Source organism: Acinonyx jubatus, chromosome E4 (genome assembly GCF_027475565.1).
Source record: "Acinonyx jubatus isolate Ajub_Pintada_27869175 chromosome E4, VMU_Ajub_asm_v1.0, whole genome shotgun sequence".
Classification (NCBI taxonomy): Eukaryota; Metazoa; Chordata; class Mammalia; order Carnivora; family Felidae; genus Acinonyx; species Acinonyx jubatus.
In genome coordinates, this window is record NC_069395.1 from 52,131,877 (window position 1) to 52,150,029 (window position 18,153).

General features: G+C 40.0%; 1 protein-coding gene across 8 annotated transcripts in view; it reads right to left on the reverse strand.

The window, feature by feature from the left end:
* RABGAP1L (RAB GTPase activating protein 1 like) overlaps nt 1-18,153 on the reverse strand; it is a 755,477-nt gene that overhangs the window by 567,885 nt on the left and 169,439 nt on the right. The gene's annotated exons all lie outside the window — the stretch shown is intronic.

Below are 18,153 nucleotides of genomic sequence, written 5' to 3' on the forward strand. Positions count from 1 at the left end.
CCTACTGCCGGTCAAAAAGCCTCACACAAATGACTATCGACCGGTACAAGACCTCCGGGAAGTAAATAAGAGGGTCGCGGACATACACCCAACTGTTCCCAACCCATATACTCTCTTGAGCTCCTTGGCACCCTCCAGGTTCTGGTATACTGTACTAGATTTAAAGGATGCCTTCTTCAGTCTGCCGCTGGCACCCCAGAGCCAACCCTTGTTCGCCTTTCAGTGGCATGATCCGGAGAAGGGCTACAGTGGGCAACTCACCTGGACACGGCTACCTCAGGGATTCAAAAATTCACCCACCATCTTCGACGAGGCACTACACGAGGACCTGGGTGAGTACAGAAGGGAGCACCCTGGCCACACTCCCCTAAAGTATGTAGATGACATCCTGATTGCTGCCCACACAGCCAAAGACTGTGAGCGAGGGACCCAGGACCTGCTGGCTACCCTGGGGGCCTTAGGGTACTGGGCATCCGCAAAGAAGGCTCAGATATGCAGGGAGAGGGTAAGTTACCTGGGATATATCCTGGAGGGCGGACAGCGGCGGTTATCAGATGCCAGAAAAGAAACTGTCCTAAAGATCCCTACTCCCACCTCCCGAAGAGAAGTGAGGGAATTCCTAGGATCAGCCAGCTACTGCCGCCTCTGGGTTCCAGGTTTTGCTGAGATTGCCAAGCCCCTATATGAAGCTACCAAAGAGGGGAAAACATTTAAATGGACTGAAAAAGAAGAAATTGCCTTTAATCAGTTAAAAAAGGCCCTCTTAAGTGCCCCAGCCCTGGGCCTACCAGACATTACGAAACCCTTCCACCTCTTTGTAGACGAACATAAGGGAATAGCAAAAGGGGTTCTAACTCAAGCCTTAGGCCCCTGGAACCGCCCAGTGGGTTACCTAAGAAACTAGACCCAGTGGCTGCCGGCTTGACGCCATGCCTAAGAATTATTGCGGCGACAGCACTCCTAGTCAAGGATGCAGACAAACTGACCCTAGGACAGGAGATCTGGATCACAACCCCACACGCCATTGAAGGAGTCCTGAAACAGCCTCCGGATAGATGGATGAGCAACACACATATGACTCATTACCAGAGCCTCCTACTCAACCCTCCACGAGTGCGGTTCCACCCCAGTGCAGCTTCAATCCTGCAACCCTGCTGCCCGACCCTGACCTAGGTGCTCCACTACATGACTGTGCGGGAATCCTGGAACAAGTACATGGATTCCGGACGGACCTGACCAACCGGCCCCTCCCCGATGCTGAGGCTACTTGGTTCACTGATGGCAGCAGCTTTGTGCAAGACGGACACAGTATGCGGGTGCAGCGGTGGTCACCGAAACGGACACCGTATGGGCAGAGGCTCTACCCTCCGGAACGTCAGCCCAGCGAGCAGAGCTCATAGCCCTCACCAAGGCGCTGATGCTGGGAGCTGGAAAATGGCTTAACATCCACACAGACAGCCGTTATGCATTTGCCACAGCTCATATTCATGGGGCAATTTATCAGGAGAGGGGGTTACTGACGGCAGAAGGACGGACTATAAAAAATAAGCAGGAGATACTTAACCTGCTTACGGCCTTATGGCTTCCTGCCAAGCTAGCCATTAACCACTGCCAAGGGCACCAAAAAGCTGATAACCCAGTAGCTAGAGGTAATCAAAAGGCTGACCAGGCAGCCAAGGCAGTAGCCCTTACTCCAGTCCCCACCATGACCATACAACTACCGGACCCGGGAGACCCAGTTTTACCAGACCAGCCCAAGTACTCCCAGGAGGAGTTACAGCAAATCAAAAAACTCCCCATGGCCCAGGAGATAAAGGGATGGTAATATATACCTAACAAGGAGCTTGTGCTGCCAGACCAGCTCGGAGTCTCAATATTAGAGCACATGCATTGGTCTACTCACATGGGGGCCCGAAAATTAAAAGACTTAATCCGACATGCCGGAATCAAGATTCACCAACAGGACACCAAAATAGAGCAAGTTGTATCTGCCTGCCAAGACCACCAATGCGAGAGCCACATCAAATAAAAAAGGAACCAGGCTCAGAGGCACCAGACCGGGAGCCCAATGGGAAGTCGACTTCACTGAAATCAAACCAGGAAAGTATGGTTATAAATATCTTTTAGTATTTACAGACACCTTCTCTGGCTGGGTGGAGGCATACCCAACCAAGCATGAAACGGCTCAGACGGTGGCTAAGAAGCTACTAGAAGACATCTTACCCAGGTATGGTTTTCCTGCCCTGGTAGGATCAGACAATGGACCAGCTTTTATCTCGCAGGTAACACAGGCAGTAGCCAAGGCGGTGGGGGCAAACTGGAAATTACATTGTGCTTATAGGCCCCAGAGCTCAGGACAGGTAGAAAGAATGAATAGAACCCTAAAAGAGACCCTTACCAAATTAACCATGGAGACTGGCGGGGACTGGGTGACTCTCCTACCGTACGCCCTTTACCGGGTTAGAAACACTCCTTACACTCTGGGTTTTACTCCCTACGAGATCATGTTTGGCAGGCCACCCCCTGTTATTCCCAGCCTTCGAGGTGAACTTATTGCTGAGTTTAAAGATCAAGAACTTTTTCTTTCCTTGAGAGGGCTCCAGAGGGCGCATGAGGACATTTGGCCATGCCTCCGTGCCATCTACGAGGCTGGCCCGACCCCGACACCTCATCAGTACAGGCCGGGAGACTGGGTCTATGTCAAGAGGCACCACCAAGAGACCCTCGAGCCGCGCTGGAAGGGACTCTACATCGTGGTGCTGACAACCCCCACCGCTCTCAAAGTAGACGGCATCGCGACCTGGGTCCATCACACCCACGTTCGGCCAGCGGACCCCTCCTCGATCCGGAAGGACTTCGTCACACAATGGGCCATCAGTCGGGACCAACACAACCCGCTCAAGCTCAAGCTACAGCGCATTCAACCCACCTAATATTGGTAACTCTGTCAACTCTGCTTGTCATTGCTCATGCTGCCAGGAGTCCCCACGCCCCCCAAAACATCACCTGGCAGATCATAGACACCAGCTCGGGGACAATACTTAATCAGACCTCCCAGAGCCACCCCAGGGACACATGCTTCCCAGAACTTAGCGTAAAACCTCCAAACTCTGTTCCCCTTGTCACCATAAATGCAGCCGGTCCCATGATTGGGTCCGTAAGCTACATGACAAGGGGGGAGATGAAAGGGCAGGCCTACGCCAGCCGACTCCATCTTGTTCTGTGTCCTTCACCTAGACCATGCCTCCTCCCCTTGAGTAACCTCCCGCTCACCCATTCAAACTTCCTGATCAAAACACGCCCAGCGACCTGCGTAACAGGACTCTGACCCTTCCCCAGCCAATCGGCCGAGGCCACGCCCCTTCCCCAGCCAATCGGCTGCCCCTAGACCCCTATAAAACCTTTGTGCTTTTGAAACTTGCTCTCTCTCCCTGGTATCTCACCGCTGCATCGGTGCAGGTAGGGGACTGAGCTCGAGCTAGCTCGAATAAAGGCTCTTTTGCTTTTGCATCGGACTCGGCTCCCTGATGGTCTTTGGGGATCACGAATTCTGGGCATAACAATACCTGGGGTGAAAATTTGAAGAAGGGGGAGCTCAGATACACTACTGTAAGGAATACATATCTGCAGTCTTTCTAGAGAGCAACTTAATAGTACCTATTGAAAGCCAGGTTGTGCAAACCACAGCAATTTCTACTAATCTGTATTTTTGCTTCATAGTATGTGTATGTATGTATATACACACAAGGAAGACTATTCTTCAAAATATTTGAAACAGCGAAAAAGAAAAATAGAAATTGTAGAACCTTCAAAAAGAGAACTGGAAAAGTAAGTTAGGTTACATCCATGCCACAGAATATTATGCAATTAAAATGAGTGGGAAATAGTTTAATGTAGTGTACATAAATAGACTGTTTAACAAGAAAAGCAAGTGCCAAACGGGATATATACACGGGATACATATTCCTTTCAGAAAAAGCTGAACCATTAAAAGATTCCTTCTGAGAATTAGAATTGGTGGGCAGTCAGAGTCCATTTCACATCTATTCTAATTTTTTAACAATAAAAAAAGAAAGAAAGCTCCATGTATTTTTGGGGTTTCTTTAAAAAAATTTTTTTTAAGTTTATTTATTTATTTTGAGAGAGAAAGAGAGTGCATGAGCACACACACCAGTGGGGCGAGGGCAGAGGGAAAGAAAATCCCAAGCAGGTTCAGTACCATCAGCACAGAGCCCGATGCGGGGTTTGAACTCACAAACCAAACTGTGAGATCATTACCTGAGCAGAGATCAAGAGCAGGACACTTAACTGACTGCACCACCCAGGCACCCCTTCTGTTTGTTTTCTAAGTAATACAAAGTTGCTTATCTTCCCAAGTCATAAAACAGTGACTGGCTTTACACAGACAATTTTTCAATAGTTCTGTTAACTTATTTAAGTGTCTTAAAGATTTAAGTAAATGATTTTCAAAAACAGTCAAAACCATTTTACATGATTCATGTCATCAGTACAATTAAAATGACAAACATCAACAACATTTGCTAGAAAGAACTTTATCTCAGAGAAAATCTACTTGGGGTCTTTCTTTTACATTTAAATCATCATTTGTCAACAATAACAATTATTTTGAGAACACTAGACTGTTTCTAACCACTCTCCTCTCTTTATTAGGCTACCATTTAAAATGTTATTGATATCATATTAAGTTGCAGCCATTGTGAATATTCTTATCTCTCTCTTAACATGCTGGATCTAGACAAACTGTTCAAACACAGGCTTTATTTGAACCACTTAGGAAAATAGAATTGCATATAAAAATATTTGCAAAAATATTTGCAAAAATAATTGCAAGTTAAATTTCTATAAATACTCTATGGCATTTAGCTAATTTTAGTGACCCTTCAAGTACAAAGTTCATTTATCTATCATTTAAAGATCAGCCCTACTATCAACAAAGACATTTATAGGATTAAATTAAGGCTTCCCATCCCCAGAAAAGTACCAGTGTACAACTTTATTTAGAATACAATTGCTTTGCATGTATATGTGTGAGATCCTTGAACACTTGAAATATATTTCATTAAAACAAAACCTAAAATCCTCACTCAGGTCATGCAGTAATTATGTTGCTTAAAAAAGAAATATCAAGGGGCGCCTGGGTGGCTCAGTCGGTTGAGCGTGACTTCAGCTCAGGTCATGACCTTGTGGTCAGTGAGTTGGAGCCCCGCATCGGGCTCTGTGCTGACAGCTCAGAGCCTGGGGCCTGCTTCGAATTCTGTGTCTCCCTCTCTCTCTGCTCCTCCCCCACTCAACGCTCTGTTTCTCTGTGTCTCTCAAAAATGAATACACGTTAAAAAAATTTTGTTAACAAAAAAATTAAATTAAAAAAAAGAAATATCAAGAATGAAATCCTGTATTAACCTAAAACTTTAGATACCAAAGATTTTCCCTAAATTCCCAATTATTGTATGAATTAAATTAAGAAAAAGGAGTTTCAAAGGTGAAGAACGGCAAAAGCCTATCTCAGTTAAATTTTAGGGATTTCAAATAAAAACACCTTTGTATGTAATGGAAACTCTGAATAGCAAGAAACATAAGTGCTCAAGTTTTCATCCAAACTTGGTGTAGCTCTAGTCTGGTGTGTGCCATGCCCAATAATTTGCATAACCAAATTTTACTGAGTTCAACCTCCCTCTTATCTTCTAATATTCTTTCCTCTCTAATCTTCATCCTATTATATAATATTTATAGAAAGCGTTCACAGGAAAATTGCAAAGGCAGCATTTCAACAATGTCTCTAAGATAAATTATATATTAATATTAATCTCCAATTTTCAAGAAGTTTGCAGACATTAAGCCAGGCAAAGAAGCATCACATTAACTGGCACTCGAGAGAATTTAGGCATTGGGAAATGTGAAGCCTTTACTGCACCAGCATTAAAAAAATGACACAGACAGCAGCCTGCATTTTGGAGTAACATGAAAATAGCACTAAATTAAGAAAGAACTAGGGATAACTTCCCATGAGAGTGTGAGTTAATTCAAACTAATTTTCTAACTTCTGAAATGACCATTTTTTTAAATTAGAAAAAAAAGAAGGGAAGACATGATCACTTAATTCTTGATACTGTATCATTATAATAATAAAGCTTCATTCAGTTAATATACCTACAAAGTACTAAAAGAACCAAAATTTACCCCAGCATGAAAACAAACAAACAAAAAACCCAAAAAGCCCCAAGAGAAACCAAACCTATAAAAGTTTAATAACCAGATAGGAGCATTTTAAAATAAACAGTTAAACTCTCTTCTAAAAGCATACAGTACAAAAAGTCACAACTCGGGGTGCCTGGGTGGCTCAGTCAGTTAAGCATCTGACTTCGGCTCAGGTCATAATCTCATGGTTCACAAGATCGAGCCCCATGTCAGGCTCTGTGCTGACAGCTCAGAGCCTGGAGCCTGCTTCGGATTCTGTGTCTCCCTTTCTTTGGCCCCTCCCCTGTTTGCGCTGTCTCTCAAAAATGAATGTTCAATTAAAAAAAAAATGAAAAATTAAAAAAAAATCACAACTCACACTTACCATATTCACAATCTTATCCTTACTATAAAGTTAAAACTTAAAGTTCATACAATATATTTCTAAAAAATCTTTTGAGTAAAATTGTCTTTAAGACTGATTTTCAGGGCAGCTGGGTGGCTTAGTCGGTTGGGCATCCAACTCTTGATTTTGCTCAAGTCATGATCTCCTGGATTGTGAGATCAAGCCCCACGTCGAGCTCTATGCTGACAGCATGGAGCCGGCTTGGGATTTCCTCTCTCCTTCTCTTTCTGCACCTCCCCAGCTCACTCACACACACACACTCTCTCTCTCAAAATAAATAAACTTAAAAAAAAAAAAAAAGACTGATTTTCTAACCAAATTATGCACTATATTAATGCTGAAGATCAATCTTCCCTGAAAGTACTTAAATAACAATATAAGAAATATTTTTATAACATTAAGAGGTACTTTTTCTATCAGATTATCCATTTATGATAGTTTGAAGTAAGTAAACACTTGGGATTTGCCAACAGAACCAAGGAGTGCAAATATACTTCAATACCAACAAAGCGTTTAGGCACACTGAGATAACCACATGAGGAACGCATGGGCTTTCCATCACACCTATATGATGAAACAGTAACGGTAGCGCACTTTTTTTTTTCTTGCTATTTCTCATATTTCCTTTCAAATATATTCTCTGTTAACAGCAAAGTCCATGCATGAAATATGAGTTGCCCCACTTAAGGTCATTTCAAAATGCAAAAAAAAAAAAATCTTTAATTTCATTTTTTTATATACTTCTCACTAGAAATACGCTAAAACTTTACTTCAGTTTTACTACATGTGGCAAAGGTGTATAAGAAGAGTTTTCTTTGGAGCACTAATACATTGCCCTTTGGCATTTATTATGTGACAAACGCAACTAACAAGAAGTAACTTTAGCTAAAACAGTGACCCCATGCTCCATACACAGAGAAAGCACGGAAATAACAGTACACTCCACAGAATTTTAGGAATTACATAAAACATACTTAAAGCTATTTACAAATACGCTGTGACTATCAGAGTTAACCAACTTTTCTGTAAAGATCCAAATGGTAAATATTTTCAGCTCTATTCTTCTCTTTCCACTTCTTTATTTGGGGGGGCGGGGGCATAGGGGCGGGGTTGTGGTTATTACAATACTTTAAAAGTATAAAATCTATTCTTAGCTCAGAACCCATTACAACAAAACTCGACTGTAGGGCAGCTCTGGCTAGTAGGCCATAGCTCACCAGACCCAGGACCCCTGCAGAGCAACCGTTCATTTCTATTTGCTTCAAAATATTAAAGATGATTTTTTCAAATGCCCAATACATTTAAAAAAAAACAATCAATTTTATGAAAAGTGAGGACTTATAAAAGGACTTATAAAAGGACACATAAAAGACTAGGCTATATATTATACAATTTAAATATAATAGAAATCATTATCATAACATCAGATTTCAATCTACCAAATTTAAGAATCTTATCACTTAAAAAAAAATACTAGATTCCAGTTAAGGACAGGACAATAAACTTGACAGGCACAAAAATATTGCTGCAAGAAATTATTAAAATGTATTCTTTTTCAAACTGAAAGATTAATTACTGTCTAAAACGACATGAGAATTTTTTTTTTTTTTGGTAGAAGACATGCAACCCAGAAATTTAAGAAGGTAGTTTACTTTCTACTGAATGCTAGATTGTCATTCTTTAGAGGTGTTGTATTTTAGCATATAAAGATTACTGTACAACTGAGGTGGAATAAGATTAGACTCAATGGACTATAATCATGAATTAAGCACCATGATTTTGTATTTTAGGCTTTTAAATGAAATACAAATCACAGGAGAGGAAATCAATACTAAACACTGAAGTTCAGTTGATATGGGGCTGAATCCTACTCAAGCATCCAATGGTTAGACTGCAGGTGTTTGAGACACCAATGGTTATCTGCAGGGGGAAACATCAAGAGCCCAAATGACAATCTTTATCGATCTCACAGGACCTGGGATCTAAGCCACACATTTGGAACTTGATTATATTTGGGTCAAATGCAATACACACTGTGATGTTTCACAGTGTTACTTAATTTCTGCAGTGATTTTAAGTGCTTATTGCCATATAAAACATTAACCTTAAAGGAAGTCTAAGTTCCTTTAAGGAACAAATTGCAGTGCTAAAAATACATAGATACACAAAATATTCCCGAAATAAATGAACAAAATTAATATACAAAGATGCTTGTTTCCAGGGCAAGCTAACCCAGCACTGAGCCTCTGAAGATGGCAATTAAAGACAAGTCTGACTCATCACCTTTTCCTGTCAATTATTTCCCTGAAATCAGTCAGTTTCTATTTCCAGGATCAGCACCCTGGTTCAGGCTTTATCTCCTCAAATTAGACATATAATCACAGGTTCCTCTCCACTGTTCCTAACTGCATTTTGCATAGCTTACTGCCCACTTAATCTTCCTAACTCAAATCCTGACTCATTCCATGCCCTAGCTCAAAATCCCTCAATGATTCTTCATGGCTTCATACAGTGAAAGTCAATGCTGTGTCAATGTTTTCAATGAGGGCCTCCAAGGCCTGGTCTCGACCTGTCTCTCTAACCTCTCACTCATGTCTCACAGATACACTGCGGATTCTGCATGCATCCATACTTATGGTTTTCACAAATGTCAGAATGCTATGGCTTCCTACTTTCTACTCTTCCAAATCCTACTAACTCACTCACATTTCCCCTGACTTAATCACTTGAAAGTGAATAAAAGCTACCATTTACTGGTGACCCACTGTGTTGAAATTCTCTGATAGGCAGAGGACAGATCCAGAATGAATAAAGATCCAAGCTTGTCAGAAGGAATTTACGGTCAAGTAGGGAAAAGAAGGCACATGTGACTGTAATTTAACATAGAATATCATAAATGTCATCAAAAGATAAATAAGCAAAATTATAGAATTCTATATTCATGGAAAAACAGATCGCTTCTGACTGGGGATAAGAAGTATCATAAAGAAAATGTCATTTAAGCTGATAGCTGAACCCTAGCTTTAACAGGCAGAGATGATGAGGGCTATACAAGTAATAGAAATAACTTGAAAAAGACACTGGAAACCTACACCAATCAATGCTCTTACAACTCATTTGGCAATTCATCATGTACTGTTTTAAAGAGCTGTTTAGATAATTTTTTGTTTAGCTAATACTGTATATTTTATATCCTAATACCCAGTCCAATAGGAGAAATGAAAATATAAACATGTAAAATGAATTAATAGTACTTATCTTGCATAGTCATGGTGGCAAGATAACATGTACATAAAAGTGGCTTTACCTAACAGGTGCTTCAAAATGATAAGTTTCCTTGGGAATGCAAGCTGGTGCAGCCACTCTGGAAAACAGTACGGAGGTTCCTCAAAAACCTAAAAATAGAACTACCCTACCACCCAGCAATGGCAGTACTAGGCATTTATCCACGGGATACAGGTGTGCTGTTTCAAAGGGACACATGCACCCCCATGTTTATAGCAGCACTATCAACAATAGCCAAAGTATGGAAAGAGCCCAAATGTCCATCGATGGATGAATGGATAAAGAAGATGTGGTATATATATAAACAATAGAGTATTACTCGGCAATCAACGAAATCTTGCCATTTGAAACTACGTGGATGGAACTGGAGGGTATTATGCTAAGTGAAATTAGTCAGAGAAAGAAAAAATCATAGGATTTCACTCATATGAGGACTTTGAGAGACAAAACAGATGAACATAAGGGAAGAGAAACAAAAATAATATAAAAACAGGGAGGGAGACAAAACAGAAGAGACTCATAAATATGGAGAACAAACTGAGGGTTGCTGGAGGGGTTGTGGGAGGGGAGATGGGCTAAATGGGTAAGGGGCACTAAGGAATCTACTCCTGAAATCATTGTTGCACTATATGCTAACTAATTTGGATGTAAATTTTAAAAAATAAAGAAATAAAATTTAAAAATAATAAAAAGAAGAAAGAAAATGAAAAGTTTCCTTTATTTTTGTTACATAGTTCTCTGTGATAGGCATCTCTAAGACAGCCCCCAACAGTCTTGCCTCCTGGGGTACACATCCTGTATAATCCCTAGCCTTGAGTGTAGGTAAAACTTCTAAATATGATGGCTATGACAAGGTGTGTTATAAGGCAAAGGTGAAGGGATTTTGCAGATATAAGGTTCCCAACCAGTTTGACTTTGAAATAATCAAAGCAAGATGATCCCAGCTGGGCCTGGCTTAATCCTATAAATGCCTAAAAGAAGGCTCAAGCTTTCCCTTAAGAGTCCAGAGATTCTCCTGTTGGCCTTGAAGAAGAAGTCACCATGAGTTCTACTGCTACAAGAAAATGAATTCGGCCAAGAATCACATGAGCTTTGAAGAGAACCCCAAGCCTCAGATGAGGCTGAAGTCCTGACTGAAACTTTGGATTCATGAGATGCTGAACAGAGAAGCCAGCTAAGCCATGCACAGACTGTTGATGCATGGAAAATGTGGGATAATAAATGTGTGTTGTTTAAAGTGACTAAATTTTTTGCTAACTTGTTATGGAGCAATAGAAAACGAATACACCCTTTCCCTCCACTTTCTCTTAAATACCTTCCCTTATCAAATATATTTTTAATCATTTTGTTGACATAGATCATTTAAAATGCCGAAGATGAAATGATATTATAAAGTCCTTTCCTCCCTCCATCCCTCTGCTTCTCTCTCTCTCTCTCTCACACATACAACACATACAATGATGAAAGAAATAGTATCTAGTATGCCAGGAATGTTTTATCGGAACATACTTTGCTCATCTGCAAGATGGATATAGTAATAGTATGGGCCTTATAAGGGTGATATGAGGATTAAATGAATTAATATAAGCAGGCAATTTAAATCCTGGCTACTCAAAGTGTGGTGACCAAAAGCAGTGGTGTCTGACAGGACATCTGTTTAGAAATGCAGATCAGGCCCCACCCCAGACCTAAGAAATAAGACTTCATTTTCACAAGATCTCCAGGTAACATACATACACATTTAAAGTTTGAGAAGCACTTCTTTAGCTGGTTCTTGCCACACATTAAGTACTATATGATCATCACATTCTCCTAAACTAATTTCTTTCCTAATCGCCTATCTTCATTTAAATATACAAAATTTTCATTTTTGTATATGCAAATTGGTTTCTATGGTAACACTTGTTTGTAATTGCCTTTTCTCTGATCAGACTATGAGTCAAGAAATTAGAAGAAAATAATGGAGTTTGAGACTATTTTGCTCTGTATTTATGATTAGGAGTAGTTAATAGGCCACTAACAATCATTTAAATCATGAGGAAATTTTTTTTAGATAGCATTTGAACCAATCCAAAATTCAAAAACTGCAGACTATACTGAACATAAAAAGCACAACCAGGAGTGAGGCTTACGTAATATTACTGTGAGTCTGGTCTTTTACAATTACCTGGGCATGTGTCTTAAAGGAAATCATATTGTATTTGCCATCTGGTGCCTTCATGTAACATACTATCCAGGTTACAAGTAACTAAATACAAGCTTCAGGTCAATAAACAGAAAGCCAGTTTGAAATACAGATGAAACAGTACCAAGTTTCAAAAGCAGGAGCAATTCAGAATATGTAGGAGTATGGAAAGGTGACAAGGTAAGCTGAAAATAACCCCTATGATGTTGCACTGACGGACTTAACTTTCTGCTAAGATTCCTTTGCATTCAAATTAATCCCCTTTAACACACTTCATTTTTTGAACAGCATTTGAAAAATATGCCAAGATACCTTAATTCATTTTACTTTAGATCTTTCCCAGGAAATTAAGAGCAATTTTAGTCCTTTTGAATCTGCATCCTTTTTTAGTTAAATTACAGGCTAAGGTAAGACAATTTAGAGTGACTTGAACTTCCACTTTTGCTTTGACAGGCAAATTGTTGGAAATAATTAAATAAAAGAATACTCCTATTCCCCCCGAGCAGGAAAACATTTCTATGCCACCTCCAGCTCTAACTTTTGATGTTTGCGTTGACAGAAATGTCAATTACAGAACTAATAATAAAGTATATTGAAAATGTATGAAATGCCTGATCTATAAAAGAAACTATTACTTCCTACTCTGTGATTTTTGTAACTTTTTAAATATAGGTGATAACTAATAGATTTTCAAAAGATGAGGTGACATCTCAAATAGCGAAAAATTGTTAAGAACAGAAATGAATTTTAGAGGAAAACAGAAATCTGATGACCTATTCTTCAGACCAAATACATAAGAATACGAAACTGAAATTTTTATGTACTTTTGCATATTTTCAAATGCAATCCAGAAATGTTGCCTCTGTTTTTCTAGTCTTTCTTACCATTGAATCATTTTCAAGCATTATAAAAGGAAAAACATTATATCGATTATAATAAATATTATATATTTTTAAAAATTATTTGTTCATTCATTTATTAGTGTTCATCCTATTTACTGAGCAGACAAGATCTCAATGAGAAGGTGGCATCTGAGGAAAAATTAGAATGAGGGTAGGGAGGGAACCATGCGGCAATCTAAGACAGAGAGTCCCAGCCAGCAGCTGGGACCGCAAGCACCACAGCCCAAGGCAAGTGTGCACCTGCTATGTCTGAAGAACAGCAAAAGGACAAGTGTGGCATGTGGAAGGGAGGGGGTGGTAGAGAATGAGGTCAGAAATGTAAAATTTTTAAAAAAAAATTTTTTTTAAGGTGAAAATCAGAGCAAGACTGCATTCAGCCCTGTCAACCATAGTAAAAAGAACTTTTGGCTAAGTGAAATGAGAAGCCAGTGGGGGATTTTAAGGAGAAATAAAGTAATCTGACAAATTTCAAAAGAACATGTATGGCTGGTGTGGGGAACACAGACTAGGCTGGTAGGGACAAAGGTGGAAGGGGGGAAACCAGTTAGGAGCTAAGACAATACTCCAGTACAAGGAATGACAAAGTCAGATAAAAGTAGGCTTCTGGATTCTGAGATTTGGAGCCTAGGAAATGCCACCTGATGACAGGGGAAAACCAACAGCTTGATTTGGGGAGAAACAGTCTTCAGCTACCTAGTCCACTTGAAGTATAGCCTCTCTCCATTGAATAGAAAAGAAAGGCAAAACCATTTAGGAGACAGAATTCTGGAAACACAATTCGGTCAGGTACATGTAAGACCTCGGGTCCAGAACAGATATGTGACTAGTTAGGGCCCGCTCTGGTCCCTCCAGAGTGCTCAGCCTTGCACACAAACAGGGTCTTCCAGACCACCAGTGATATGTACAGTCTTAGGAAAGCCCACTTATTCCTTAAATCCTGTTAAATTCTGGCCAATCTGGAGTGCCTGGGTGGCTCAGTTGGCTGAGTGGACTGACTTTGGCTCAGGTCATGATCTCGCTGCTCATGGGTTCGAGCCCCACACTGGGCTCTGTGCTAACAGTTCAGAGCCTGGAGAATGCTTCGGATTCTGTCTTCCTCTCTCTCTGACCCTACCCCACTCATGCTCATGCTGTCGCTCGCGCTCCCTCTCTCTCAAAAAATAAATGAAACGTTAAAAAGTTAAAAAAAAAATTCTGGTCAATCTGTGGCTTTCTCCAGCCAGAATTACAACCTCATGCTATTTACAACATTGGCCATCCTTTTGCACAAAAATCACGACTGTTTCCAACAACATTCCAGCAATACAAGGTTTCTATGTTTGCTCCAAATCACATAAAACCCTTTCAGCAACTAAAGCAAAACTACTAATTTTCTTTCTGTCTTTTATTGAAGTATAGTTGACACACAATGTTAAATGCTATGCTCACCATAAGTGTAGCTACCATCTGTCACCATACAACGCTATTACAGTATCACCGACTGTATTTCTCATGCTGTAACTTTCATCCCTGTGACTTATCTATCCCATAACTGGAAGCCTGTATCTCCCACTCCCCTTCAACCATTTAGCCCGTCGCCCCACCCCTCCCCTCTATGGATCGGTTTCTGCAAGCTCCTAGCTCTCACATCTTGCCCCACCCTTGTAGAACTGCCACAATAATAAGCCAGTGGTGGGACTGAGCAGAATGGGAGCAGCTGCAGGGACTAAGCTACCACAGACTGTTCTTCCCTGAGTTCAGTAGTTTTTCTTGAATGAATACTTCTCATTTTGTATAATTTGTCACTTTCTTAAGTCCTAAACTGGCTGGGTTTTGACAATTTTACTGACTTTTATCATTGCTTTTTGATAAATGGATTGGCCAAGCTCCTTACTCAGCCATTCTGCATTAAATACATTTTAAATGTAATTTGCCTGAGCAACCTACTAAAAAAAATGTCACAGAAAATATTTTGAAATATCTCTAAGTGCAGAAACTGCTAAAATTACTGCTTTCTTTTTACTGTTAACATGCCTTTGTTGAAGTGCTTACTCAGGTGGACTGAGCCTGTAAGCAGAGTAAACAGCATTTGCAGAAGACACAGAAGCCTGTCAGGAAGCTGTACTGTTACAAATTCAGTGGTAACTCCTCTCTAATTTAGCTCTCTCTTTCCAGCTACAGATGAGCTCAAATTTCTTACCCCTTTCTTGGCCTAATATAACCCAATGTTTTTAATCCAATCTCTTTCCTCTTCTTCTGATCAACTTTCTTGAAAGGTTAGAACACCAGTCTCCCCTTCCTCAATCCACTAAAACAAGACTTTCCTACCCAACTTCAGTAAAATCACCCTCACAGAGGTTCAGTGACCTCTAAAATTCACCAAACCCAATGAACAATTTTTGGTCTTATCATGCTGAACCTCCCTGTTACACGTGGCAATGCTGCACATCACTCCTGCCTTCACCGTCTGTTACTACACTGTCTTAGTTCTCCTCACATTGTTCTGATCATTTTCTGCAAATCCTTCAGCTGGGCTTTCTTTTCCTGCATATACCCCTTACATGTCAGTGATCACCTAAACTCTACTTTCAACCTGCATCTCCCACGTTTCCCAAGGAAATTTCAGCCATTCTCATTGCTTCATGTTGAGGTCTCTCAAACCTTTATCTCTAACTATTAAACTTCTCTCATAATTAAAAACTATTTCTAGTACCTGAAAAACAGTCCAACTTTAATGTTCCACAGTAAGCTCAAACTCATCAATGTCTAAATCTTACCCTCATTCCGAAACCCACTCTTCTTCCCCTTGTCTCATTTGTTGGTACCAAAATCACCCAGCCACCTAACCTAGAAACCTAGATGTAACCTTTGATTCTTTTTCCTCCTTTCTCTTCTGCTGCTCATGACATCCAATTAATTTATAAACTTCTTGATTTTACCTCCAGAATTTCTCAAATGTATCTCTTTTGCCTTTCATTCCTTATATTTTTGAAGTAGCCATTTGGACACCACCGTGTCAAAAGAACTGTGTCAAAATGGCTACATCAAAAATGAAGAGTGGGGTGCCTGGGGGGGGTTCAGTAGGTTGACAATCTGACTCCTCATTTCATCTCAGATCATGATCCCAGGGTCATGGAATAGAGTCCCAAGTCCGGCTCTGAACTGAACATGGAACCTGCTTAAGATTCTCTCTCCCTCTGCCCCTCTCCCCTACTCATGTGTGTGCATACACACTCTCTCAAAAAAAGAAGCTTGATCTCATTCATTTTTATGACTGATAATGCATTGTATATACATACTACCCTTACTACCTCTTTGTTATCCATTCATTTATCAGTGGACATCTGGGCTGTTTCTACACCTTGGCTTTTGTAAATAATGCTGTAATAGACATAGAGGTGCACATATCTTTTCAAGTTAGAGCTTTTGTTTTCTCTAGGCAAATACCCAGTAATGGAATTACTGAATCATATGGTAATTCTATTTTTAATTTTCTGAAGAACCTCCATACTGTTTTCCACAGTGGCTGCACCAGTTTGCATTCCCACCAATAGTGCACGAGGATTCCTTTTTCTCCACATCTTTGACAACACTCGTTATTTCTTGTGGTTTTCATTTTAGCCAATCTGACAGGTGTGAGGGGTAACTCACTGTGGTTTTGATTTGCATTGCCCTGATGATTTGCAACTACATGAATGGACCTAGAGGGTACAATGCTAAGTGAAGGAAGTCAGAGAAAGACAAATACCATATGATTTCAGTCATGTAGAATTTAAGAAACAAAATATATGAACAAAGGAAAAAAAGAGACAAAAACAAAACAAAACAAAAAAACCACTAGACTTAAATACAGAGAACAAACTGGTGGTTGCCAGAGGGGAGGAAGGTGGGAGGATGGGGATGAGTAAAACAGATAAAAGGTACAAAGTCCAGTTACTAAATAAGTAAGTCATGAAAATGAAAAGTACAATATAGGGAATGTAGTCAATAAGATAGAATAACGTTATTTGGTGACAGATGTTGACTACACTTATCGTTGTGTGCAATGGAAATGCACAGAATTGTTCAATCATTACATTATTGAACCCGCGTTGGGCTCTGTGCTGGCAGCATGGAGCCTGCCTCAGATTCTGTCTCCCTCTCTCTCTGCCCCTCCCCTGCTCACACTGTCTCTCTGTCTCTCTCTCTCAAAAAAAATAAATAAACATTAAAAAGAATTAAAAAGAAAATGATAGCCTTTCCAATGCTTACCTACATGATTTTAAGATCCTGGCAGTGGATGTTTCTGAATATTCTGATGATTCATAACAAGCTAAAACTGGGATCATTTGGTTTGTCATTTACTTCTAAATGTATCTGTTTTCTAGTTATGTTGCTTTCCATAAGTAAACACCTCTTTTGTTAAAGTGCATCTGCACAACTTTCAAATCTCTAAATCACACCTAAGATTTGGTACTACTAAACCAAAAAATACCTTTCCAAGTCCTGAATAGCATCGAGTAATATGTCAGACAAAACGCATGGAAAATAGGGGCACCTGGGTGGATTAGTCAGTTGAGTGTTCGACTTCAGCTCAGGTCATGATCTCGCAGTTCACAAATTTGAGTCCCACGTCGGGCTCTGTGCTGACGGCTCAGAGCCTGGAGACTGCTTCAGATTCTGGGTCTCCCTCTCTCTCCCCCTCCCCCACTAGCACTCTCTGTCTCTCTCAAAAATAAATAAATATTAAAAAATGTTTTTAATAAAAAATGCATGGAAAATAAACTAAAGGAGTGCTTGTGTGTCTCAAAGATTTCTGTTGAAGAGAATATTTTGGCTTCCGATCAGTTTTTCTACAACCCATCCTTTAAAGAGGTATGTTTGGCTTCTGGCTGACATAACTGAAATATTCTATATCTAAAGTTCTTTTTTAATGCACTATCTGTATGCTGAAAGCACTCTTCAAAAATGCTTTCACATAAAACAATGCTATTTGGAAGATAGAGTCTCACATTATATTTTCATATTATGTTGCATTATGTTCTTCTAGCCAAGGTGTATGACGTTAGACAGATGTAGAATATGATCTAAAATACGTAAGAGCTAAAATATCTTGTCTGTAATATGAGAAATACTACCTTTTAAGCAAATGAGAGTTATATCAATTCAGTGGTTTAAAGAAGAATACCTTGATTTTGTATGTCATGAAAATTCATTGACTT